The sequence below is a fragment of the Cyanistes caeruleus genome, chromosome 4 (assembly GCF_971803275.1).
Source record: "Cyanistes caeruleus chromosome 4, bCyaCae1.hap1.1, whole genome shotgun sequence".
Classification (NCBI taxonomy): Eukaryota; Metazoa; Chordata; class Aves; order Passeriformes; family Paridae; genus Cyanistes; species Cyanistes caeruleus.
In genome coordinates this window covers 16,020,390-16,032,079 of record NC_141704.1, presented here as the reverse complement: position 1 = coordinate 16,032,079, position 11,690 = coordinate 16,020,390, and the positions used below count along the sequence as shown (strand labels likewise).

The following is an 11,690-nucleotide window of genomic DNA, read 5'->3' as shown; positions in this document are numbered from 1 at the left end:
AAGACAGTTGAAACAAAACAGAACAAGAAAAACATGGCATGAAAATCTAATTCCAAGTTGTGCAAAGTAATACCTGAGAAACATCATTTGGCCTGATGAACAGACCTATTTGATCCAGACAGGAGATGACTACAGAGCCATGCAGTTTGGAGCAGCTCCATTCACAGCACCTTTTTTCCCAGACAGCATCAGAGAGGCTGCTGGAGAATCCACATTCATGTTCAGTAGGTGATCTTCACAGAGGTCCCAGAACATACCCCTTGCCTCAACTATTCTATTCATCCTCATAAAACAACAGCCCAATTCTAAAAGACAAGTTTCTTCAAGGATAATGTACTCAAGAAGTTGTCACTGCTTCAGATTCTTTATAAGGAAAAATGGAAATAAAAATTTCAAATTCTGAGCAAAATTCCTGACGTGATTCTGAAAAGCTGTAAAATAATGCTGATTACAACACCCTGTCATAAAAGTAAATAAATCTAAATAACTCTAGGAAAGGTTTTTCTCTGAATGCACAAATTTGTCTTTTTACTTTGGTGATACTGTTGGGCAATGAGACTATCAAACACTTGCAGCATTTAATGACAGAGAGTAATGTGTTGAAAGTTTGTGTCAACTGGTGTAAAAATTATGACGGAGGTGTAATTTTTCTGAACTTGACCAATAATAGACATACATGGACAAGAAGTTCTCTGTAATAAAAATTATGCAGAACTCATTTCACTTATTAAAAAATTGACTTCATAAATTAGTCCTCAGAAAGATACAAAACCAAATTATTAAACAATTTTTCTGTAAGGACCTTGAGGGTATTACATAAGTACAAAATCAATGATTCTTTGCCAAGATGCACTAGGACACAAAGGAATGAACTTAAGATACAACATGGGAACTTGGAAGAAAAAAAAGCTATAAGGAAAAAGTATTATATCATGAGAATAATCAAACAGCGACTCAAAAAGGCTGTAGAATCTCCATCATTAGGAATATGCCGAATTTGACTGAAAATCACCATGAGCAGCCTTATCCTTTTGGAACAGGAGGCTGGATTATATGACCTCTGAAGGTCCTTTGCAACCTATGTTATTCTGTGGTTCAAAGATTTAATTTTCTTCTTTGATGTGTAACCTGATAGGTTTTACTGGAAGGGGAAACTATAGCACTGCAATACTTCAGCTTGTGTTAAGCTCTTCTCATGTCACTAACCATCAAGGAAGCTACAGTTTTTCATTAATTACTGAAATATAGAACTTGTAGAAACTTGTAGAGACTTGTAGAAACTTGTAGAAATACTACAAAGACAGTTAAGTCACTAGGTTAAGCTTGGTAGCTTGCAATACTTTCTGTAAGACTGATAACCATGCAAATACTACAACTCTCCATTATCTGTGCTCAATGATGGAAATAAATACAAGAACCTTCTGACTCTGAAGGGTTCTTACTCATGGAGCAATCTTGTAACAAGCCTTTGTTGGCTCTTGCCAGCTTAACTGCTCTCAGTATTTGATGAGCTTGTTAAAACACACAGTATAAAAACTACATATCCAGTTATTGATGCTTTAAGAACAATGCTTGTTTAACTGATTTGGAAGCTGACACAGGAAGGAGGGTGTCTTGTATCTCTTTGTAGAAACACTCCTTTAGCTTAAATTTATATATTTTAGTGCTACTGTTATCAAAGGAGAGCCAGCCCCGTGGCCTGTACCTCCCAACCCCGCTGTGCCTCCTGCTGGAGGGATTGGAGAAATTAATTCAGGATATTTTCTCCTGTTCCCTTGTTCTCATTTCAGTGTGGAAGCTCTACTTTTCATGAAGCCCTTCTACTTCACCAATAGCACAGGCTGGAGTCCTACGGGGCAGCTGCCACTATCTATGTGCAGCAAAGAAATGGAAAAAATCAAAATTTTTTTTGGAAAAATCAAAATTGGTGTATGGGCCACCACTTACACAAGGAGCAGTAACCTATCAAGAATAAAATATATATGACTGGATTCAATTGCTGTTGCAATATCATGATGATACATTGAAACAGAAAGTTGCTTTTGAATATGTGATATGGTCTTTTACACATGGAAATTTATTTAAATGACTGACTGAAATATGAGAGGGTATTTTTTATTATCTGCTTTTCCTTTATAGCTCATTTTCACAGTTCTAATTTTTCTTGGTGCTAATTTTAGCTTCCCATGGTTTACATACACTTTAACTTTCACTTTAAGAAGCAGTCTGACCATCTTAAAAAAACTTCTTTGCAAATTTATAATGGCATTACATAATTGAATAAATTATGAAGAATTTATTCACTTTCCCGGCAGAATTTCATCCAATCAATGTAATTAGCATCTAGTATTTTACAAATGAAGCTGACATCCTGTAACCTGGCCACTTGCTGATCATGCAAGTTACTTTCAACGTTGTCTAATTTCTTGTTATGCCATCTTCCCCTTCTTTATGCAGGTCTGAAACTGTTTGAATAGTATGCTGCTCACTGGCCCATTACTTGAACAGTTTCCTACAAAAGAAATCATTTTTTTTTAAAGAAAGAGGGTCAGCCTTGTCACTAGCAGGCTCTTCCTCTGAGGCCGGATGCTCACTGATGCTCTCATTTTGTTCGGGATGTGGTTTTAAAGCCATTCTGTCAGCTTGCACTTTGCAGTGGACTGACTTGATCCAGAAGTTAATTGCATTGACATTACCCTGCTTCAGCAAGCCTAAAGTATCAATAAATCATTTCTTTAGTCACTGCACTTTTCCTGCTGCTTTATTGATATACTTCACCTGAACTGATAAACAGGGAGAAAAAGATCTCTTCCTTCTAATATACTTTGCATGCTTAATAATACCTTTCTGAACAAAACCCATAATGTTAATATACATGAACACATAAAAATATGTTAGTCAGATTACTTTAGCTTTTCTATTCTTATCCCTTTTATAAGATTTGGTTTTAGGAAGACATTGCATTTAGGGAACACAACTTTACTTGTTATGTAGTCTGAATGATGAGTCCAACTGCAATTCCATAATAGAACTTCTCTAAATAATCCAAAAATTCCTCTGAAGAAAATTATCTTATTTTTTTTTCCATCCCTCTCCTTTCACCCCCAGATCTGTCTTTACAAGTACCTTATGAGCACATGCTGAGAGCCAAGTGCACTCACACTGTTTACAGGCGGTCCAGAGCAAGAGCGCTTCCACTACTGAGAATAAATTATCTGTTGTAACGTACCTCTTCACTTGAACACACACTTCAGCACAGCATGTCAACATTGTTTTCATCAGTAAATCAGTAAGCAAAACTTACTGTGAAATTTTAATTACTTATTCTTCTTTGCCACTAAAACAAAGTGAGAAAATAAGCTGACATAAGTAACCTGTCAAGCAAAGATTTTAAACCTATTCATAAGAATCTGTAAATGCAATCACATAAAATACTTGTCCAACTTAAATGTGTGGTTGAGAAAAATATAAAAAACCCAAAATGGTAAATGAGTCATATGTTATTTATTGTGCATACAAGTGCATATAGCTTTAACTCTTGGACATGGAAAGTTGGCTTTGGGAGACAGGAGATTTCTGCATATCTGAATGAAATGAGAATTTTGAGGATTTTTTTTAAAAAAACAAGAGAGAAAAAAATATTGTTTTAAAGATTATTTTTCCAATGTTGTTAAAATATAAGTCATACCCTGGGGCCACTAGATAATAGGAAGGCTTATCATTAATCTCAGTCAGATTTTTGAAAGAGTCAATGCAATGAACTTCCACTTAATATTGTTCCCATTATAAGAATGAATGGTATTTTATATGCAGTGACAAGGAGAAAAGAAAATCAATTTTGTGGTTTTAACCTTAATCAGCATACTTGCATATGGCAAGCTCTCACTCTCTGCGTTGTGAATATATGAATCCATGGGTTTGTGAGTGTGAATCTACAGAAAAGAAAAAAAGAAAAAAAGTATAGAAATAATTTAGTGAACACACCACTTGAGTTCACTGAGTAAACGTTGAATTTTCAAATAAAAATAAACTACTAATCATTTCCCTGCTGTTCATTTGGCTTGTGACTGTTTCTTGTTTATTTTTTTCCCAAGACGGCTTGCTACTTGACACCAAAGCTGTGGCAATTTCCTCCACTGGGCAAAAAAGAGGAACACAATTTTCATCTCATAGGTTCTAACAATCCATGTGGTTACTGGCTTTTAATATGTAATGAATAAATTTGAATCTGGTGGCAAGAATGGGGAATAATAGCATATCTAACAAAGTACAAATTTTTCAACTTGCAACCAGAATGGTTTAATACTTTTACTCAAAGGCCGTTTTTAATGTAGATAGCTTACTGATTAGAAAAGATCACCCTAAACTGCTTGAATTTAAGGTATGATAACCTTTAAAGGAAAAATGAATCCACTTTCTAAGTACAGCAGACAGAAAGTTCAAATGATAAGAATCACTTGTCAAAACTAATAAAACAGGACCACATCTAATATTATTTTTTTGAACTACATTTCGCATTTAAAATTTTAAATGGTGCCTTAGTGAAGAAGTAACATTATTTGTGATGTGTGCTTTATGTGCAAAGAGAAACTAGAAATATTCAGTCTTTTCATATCAAGCCAAGGGAAAGAGAAGCAGCATGAGTAAAGTCGAAACATTCAGCAAGGTTCAAGTATACGCTTCATTCAAGGAAGATTTATTGGTTTCACTGGGATGTAATTCATTATTATTCATTAGACACTTAAAAAGTTTGGTATCTAACTTAAGGGTCATTATAAGATCACTATGCAGCCAAAGTGTTAGGAACTTCCTGAATGCAATTTATCCCATTCATTTTATTTTTAAACAAGCCTCTAAAATAGGAAGGATTAAATAGTCACTCTCTCCATAGATAGCAAAGGCAGTGAATATGAGTACCTTATCCCTACAACGTTTGTCTCCTCATAACAGTATTTTTTCAGTATGAGATGCATGCTCAAATTCACAAACTGAGATTAATGTGGCTCTGCTCTGTGAAACCATTTTTGTATCATATGTGACAAAATTACTTGGATATTCATTGCATGAATGTATTATGAAAATAGAAGAGCAGAAGGCTCAAAAAGAAGAAAGATAAACCGCAAGAAGAAAATTTTTGATCAACATTTCAGGGTGATTAAAATGCGATGACAGTGTTCTTTTCAGACAGGTTCCTATCATCTCACAGAGCCAAGTTTCTAATCTCATTTTACCCTTTTAGGGAAACAGCACATCAGCATTTAACAGTAAGATAGATGCAGTTCCCAAGGGGTGAAAAGGCTGCTGTTGAGAAGCAGTAGAGACTGATGGAAGGAAACAGAGAAGAGAATTATAGAACAATACAATTACAGAATCGTTCAGGTTAGAAAAGACCTTTAAGATCAAGTCCAACCATTTACCCAACACTGCCAAGTTGCACACCTAAACCATGTCTCCAAGTAGGTAGAAACAATTAAAATCACAGGCTTTTTACCATTTTGAATCCTATTTTGAATATCAAAGAAAATGACTCTCTAATAGATAATTACTTTAAAAGGCACTTCCCTCTAGGCTGTGGACTGCTATTCCATGGATGTTACATAGTATGATGGATTTATTGTACTGTGGTAAGTACTAGAGGGCAAATTATTTCATCCTTACTTGTACTTCATAAGAAGGATATCATTTTCTTTCCAGACTGAGGATGCATGCAATAACAGTGTAAACCATTCTTACTGGACAAGAAAGATTTAATAAAATGTAAAAAATAAAAGCTACTAAAAAAGGTAACTTCTAAAGTGAGTATGACAAGTTTCTTTATAACAAAGCTCAGATAAAAATTAGGTTGTGATGAACTCCTGCTTACACCTGCCTTTGTAGCAAAAACTTTCCCCTTTTGCAGTCATCTCTGAAGCTCTGAGTTCCCCTTGAGTTCTTATTCCTGCACTGGGAAGAAAGACTAAGAGTTGCCAAGTTTACATGAAAGCTACTGTCTCATAGGGTGTAGACAATTACTTTATTTTGCCCATTGTCTGGATTAGTTCTGATTATAATGGTTTATTTACACCCAGTTTTATTGCTACCAATTATATTTTCATTTAAGAAGGCTGTCCAGCTCCTATCATTCATATCTGGTTGTAGGGTTGGCCTCCAGAGGGTGTTTCTTAGTCAGGTATGCAGGATAAGCATCACCAAAGCACAGGGCATGGACACCAGCAGCCCTGTGAGAGGGCAGGGGGCTTTCTTACCTTTCTTACTGTGCCTTTAAGGCATGAGATGTTACGCCTGGGCATTCATACTCAGAGTGGAGACTGGAGAGCAATTAGTTCTGCAGCAGTTCCACGAGTACATGCTGATGACTTTTGTGAGGTAACAACAAATTGGAATCAATGGAGTTCAGCTTTTAACAGAATAATAATGGCAGAAGCAGCTCGTACAACTATTCACCTTTCAAGCAAAAGATTAGACCATCATGTGTCAAGATTTTTAAAGCAGAGCAGTAGCTCAGCCATGCATCTAAGTAGATTAATTGGGCTGCACAAAAATTGTACAATTGTGTAGTGCAAAACCATAGCCTTTTTGGTTTATAGATATTTGTGGGGGATAGAATGAACAAACTGATTTATTCAATGAAACTTGTTATTGAACTTGTACAATACTCACATTCTTTTAAAGAAATCTCTGTTGGAAGGGAGATAAGCTGTGGCTCCTCAGATCCATTTCCTCTCTGCATTCTTCTGCTTTGGTCCATTTCTAATAATTGGCACACACTGAGATGGCATCAGTCTGCCTTATTTAAGCACCCAAAATGAGGGAGAGAGGAGCTCTCTCTAGAGACCATCAAAGATACCTACTGTTCACCATTTTCTATGCCCAGTTAGGCATTGCTTTCTTACTCCTAGTAAAGTAAGTGTGAAAAAAGTCATCTGTACTATAGAGATTAGATCCCTCTCTTAGCAAATAGGAAAAGCACACATTTTCTTTTCTTGGGGTTTTTTGTTTGATTGTTTGTTTGTATTTTTGTTGGTTTGGGGTTTTTGGTTTTTTTGTGTTTTTTTTTTTATAAAATAGAATATTTTAAAATATTTGACCATATATCATAGGTATCTGACTGTGGGCATTGACTTAGGGTGACTGAACACAGAAATGGGCTACACAGAGAGTTTTTGGAGTGTCCATCCTTGGACATATTCAAAACTCAGCTGTATATGGACCTCTGTCAATTCCTACAGACATCCCTGTATTGAGAGGGAGAGTTGGATTAAATGATGTCCAGAGGTGCCAGTTGATTTCAGCTGTTTTGTTGATGCTGAACTGATTTTGTGTTTCTTGTTTTTATATATTCTCTATATTCTTTATATGTATATATTTGTAGCTCTGTATCCTATTACAGTATTTGTAGCTAGCATTTTACCTACTCCATTAGACAGAAAGAGAAACTAAATTCTCCAGTGGGTCCAAGCTGGGGGTCCAAGGTTAGATTCTCTGGGAAGCCAAGGTTAAAACTAGCTCTCCAAGACACAACTTCATAAATAAAATACTATCTGAGGGGGTTGGAGTTTGGTGGGGGAGAGGTAGAAAGGGTTGGACCAGGGAGGAATTACCTCATTACTTATGTCTCTAATTGGGGATTCTTGTCAGTAATGCTAATTTAATAAATATATAAAAATTGTATACACCTTATGTTACATGTGCATCTTCAGATGCTTTCCACCTAGTAAGCTGTGCACCTAAGGATTTGTATAAAGGTAACCCCTTTTTATCACCTGGCTCATGATTTTAGGACCAGCAAAAAGGCTGTGATCACTGTGATTCTGGGATTTTGCATTCCTCCTGGGTCATCTGACTGGCCTTCCATCTCTTACATGTTTTTTTTTCATGGATGAGCTGAATCAGGAGCAATTTGTCCTGTTACAATGGCTTGATTTCTCACCCTTTGGAAGGACCATTCTTGAAGCTGGAGATCATGTTTGAAACCAGTCCTCTCTCCTGGAACTCCCCTTTCTCCAGTGTGGTTTCTCATGGGATGTTCAAGCACAGCCCTAACAGGTCAAAGTTCACTCTCCTGAAAGCCCAGGGTGGAATCTCGCTGTTTGCCTTCATCACTTCTCTCAGTATCCTGTCACCATCTCATGGCTACTGTAGACAACAGCCAAAATCTTCAACCAGTTCACCCTTCCTTTTTAAGGGCCAGGTCCACCAGAGCATGTCCCTTCATCAGCAACAGTCATCCATGTCATGAATTTATCACACTAATGCACACACCTGGATTTTTTGGGATCTGCACTGTTGGCCTTCCAGCAGATGTTAGATACTTCATGACAAATTTCCTACAAAATAGAGCAAATGGAATCATGTCTCTTGGTCTTCAATTTTGGGGGTTTATTTAAGATTGTGCACTTGAGTAATACAGTATATATTGCATTTTTTTTACAGCCACCATTTCCCCAGTGCCACTTATCTTATATATTACAGTGCTGGTTTAGTTGTCTTGTTGGGTTTTTATATCTCTGTGTCACTAATTTTAAGATTTTTATTTCTGCAGAAAGAGAAGTGAATCTCTTCCACTTAAAATCACATTCCCTCACAAGTTACTTAGCAGGAAATAATAAGTTTAACAAAATAAAATTCAATTTGAGCTTGAATGTTAACCAAACAGGCACCTTTATGCTTTACAAATAATTTAAGAAGCATAGCAAGATAAAAGTATTTAGTAAACAATGTGCTTAATGTCCACCTTTCACAACTTAATATAAATCAAATTTGTGTTAATTCAGTTGAAGATCATTCCTTTATTTTTTTCTTTTTGCAAAGAAAATGACCTCCAGGGGTAAACTCACCACCTGTTTAAGCTAAAGATAAAAAATCTCAGCTTCAGAGTGTACTTAGTTAAGGAACAATACAATGAGAAATTCTTGAATGTTACAAGAAATCTAGGAGACTAAGCTAAGAAATAAATTAAGTACAAACAAAACTTGAAGATCAAGAAAATCTATCAATCACTTTCTGACATAGTGTTTTCCTTTCCCTGTTAAAAGAATGTAAATAACAAATCATGAAAAAAATGCAAATGAGTAGAGAGAATGCAAATGTCCTCAGGAGTGTGAAAATACACTAAGTTCTGTTCAGACAAAGATTCACCCACTATGTGAATCCTCCAGACTTCAAATTCATGTTTAGATTCTTCTCATAAATAAATAGTAGTCCTATATGGACATAAAAAGGCCCTTGGTCCACTTGTTCCAATTGTGGAAAAAAGTGAAAAGCCAGAAAAACTGATTTGTGCATATCTGTGCATTAGGTATGACATTTAACATGGTCTACGAGACAAAACAATTCACAAGTGAAGGTATCATGCTTATAATTTCATATTATCTGAAAAACAGACACACTTCCTGATACATATAATTGCCTCAGGCTTTCTGCAGAAACTGGCAGACATTTCTAACCTGAACTAAGTTGTACTGAGCTTATCTTTTCCAGGACTTTTTGTTACTCTAAGACTTAGATACGCTTGATTGTAACAAAAGTTAAATCACGGAAGAAAGGTGTTTAAATTGGAAAGACTGGCCTGAAGAAACTGAAAGCTTTTCTTGGCTATTCACAACATTTTAGTCTTAGTTTAATGTGCAAGTCTTCACAAGTGATAGGGAGGGACCCTATGGTTTTATTTGTTGAGGGTTTTGTAGGCTTCTGAGTGAAAACTATAGAAGAAATGGTGCAAAGTGCTGGAAGGATTCCTTCCCTCCTCATGGCCTTTTAATAATGCTGGATGCATGAATTGGAACTGAGGATGAGACAAATTACCAGAACTGGTGTCAGGAATATATTGACTACACTGGATGAACTCTGCTTTTGACATCCCATATAGGTTCAACTATATGTTGAACATCAGCTCCTTATCATGAAATACTGTACCATGAGTTCCAGTACTTCATATATTTCGGGCAAATTGGCAACAAGGCCATGCTGCCTACAGGGAGGATCTGGAAAAACTTCCCAGAAGAAGCTGAAATCAGAAAGACTTTCTACTTCAGAAGATGAATTTTAGATATGGCATCAGCTCTCCAGCCTAGAAGGCAGATAAGAAGCTCTCTTGTAATCGTATAAGCAAAGCAAAACAAAATTGAGGCTCTGCACTGCCTTGCTTAACACCAAGAAGTCAAATTTTAAATGTAGCAGTGATTTACAACTCTCAAACACATAAGTTATTAGACTAACTCCTGAGCAAGAGCAGTGTGTTTTAGCATACTAATAGGAAACTTGACCTTGACTATATGTCTGTTGTGAATAGGGAGGATAAAGAGAAAGAACTGAACAAAACTATAATCCAATGTGACTGTTTAAGTATTTAGTTAGAATTTATATTAGTGGCAAATATTCTTGCATATGAGCAACAGCTAAGATTATTTTTGGACTATACGTAAGATATAACACAAACAAGTGATATGAAGTAATATGGATTATGCAGTAATATGAACTGGACTACATTAAATGTTTTAGAGTGGACTTCATCTGAGCTGATGTTGGGTGTCTGCTGTACAGATGTTCACCTGCACAAGTCACCCTAAGATTTTTGAATGGTATGACAACTATTTCTATTGATGATTTAGGACTCATGTCTTGCTAGTTTCAATGTAGATTCCTACATTTGGTTATAGTCATAGACTGTGATAGGCTAATTGACCATAACGGCAATAAAATGTTAATTTTAAGGTGGTGATAATAGCTTCCCAGCAACATTTTTCAGATAGCCAAAAATTCACATCCTCCATTCTGTAGACCCAAAAAAATGTATCAGTTTGGATATAAAACAAAAGCAGTCACCTTCCTCCAGAAAGACAACTGTGGTTACCTGTCCTCCAGTTTGGACATGACTTTGAGTCAGGTCATATTTAAACACTGAAGCAAAAACTTAGGTGTCTGAAATATGAGTGCCCTCTGTGACACTTCCTTAGGGTACCATATGCACCACAGACCAACTCAATTAGGATTGTTGTGGTTTAGGATTGTAGCTATGTACTTTGAAGCTACCACTCCTCCTTTTTTTTTTTCATGCAGCAGTTATCACAAGCATTTTTTTTCTCCTTGAGACATATTGAGTTAAAGTATGTTAGTGCATTCTTTGGCTCAGGAAATATGTCTTATACATGTGCAGAAACAGCAGAAATACAAAAAGGCTTTTATAACAGGGTGTTATCAAGTTCAAGTGCATTAATATCTTTCAGTATCACTGAATGTGCCTTTCATGATATACATGAAAATAAGAACATAAACAGACTTTTTAAGCAAACTGGGATTGTAATGAGCTTGGGTTATTCATTAAGTGCATTCTTTCACGCTATAATCCTGGGATTAAGTTTCATTAATTTATTCATGTGTTTTTGGTTAAGCAACATAATTACAAACAAGTGATTGAATCTTTTATTTCAAATGTAAGAAAGAATACATTTCTACATTAAAATAAATTCTTGAAAAATAAGGGATATTTGCAAGAAAGTAAAATTTATCATATATTCACACCACTGCACATCTGTCTTTACAGAAGATGGTTCACATGTGGTTGTCCCTCACTCTTCTGATTATACTGAAACCTTTAAATTGAGGAACTGGGTAAAGTTACTTCATACTTTATGTCTGTCTGAGTCTACAGATTATCTGACAGAAGGCAAATGGGTGTCTTGATTTCTAGA

The 11,690-nt window shown here is 35.9% G+C and overlaps 1 long non-coding RNA gene across 1 annotated transcript; it reads right to left on the bottom strand.

The window, feature by feature from the left end:
- Positions 1 to 2,347: 2,347 nt before the first annotated feature.
- Positions 2,348 to 6,312, bottom strand: LOC111923069 (uncharacterized). The gene is made up of 4 exons (XR_002860898.2): positions 6,246 to 6,312; positions 3,852 to 3,932; positions 3,127 to 3,337; positions 2,348 to 2,512 (listed from the first exon to the last, which is right to left on the bottom strand). It is a non-coding gene; the product is annotated as an uncharacterized LOC111923069 (long non-coding RNA).
- Between the last annotated feature and the right edge of the window lie 5,378 nt (positions 6,313 to 11,690).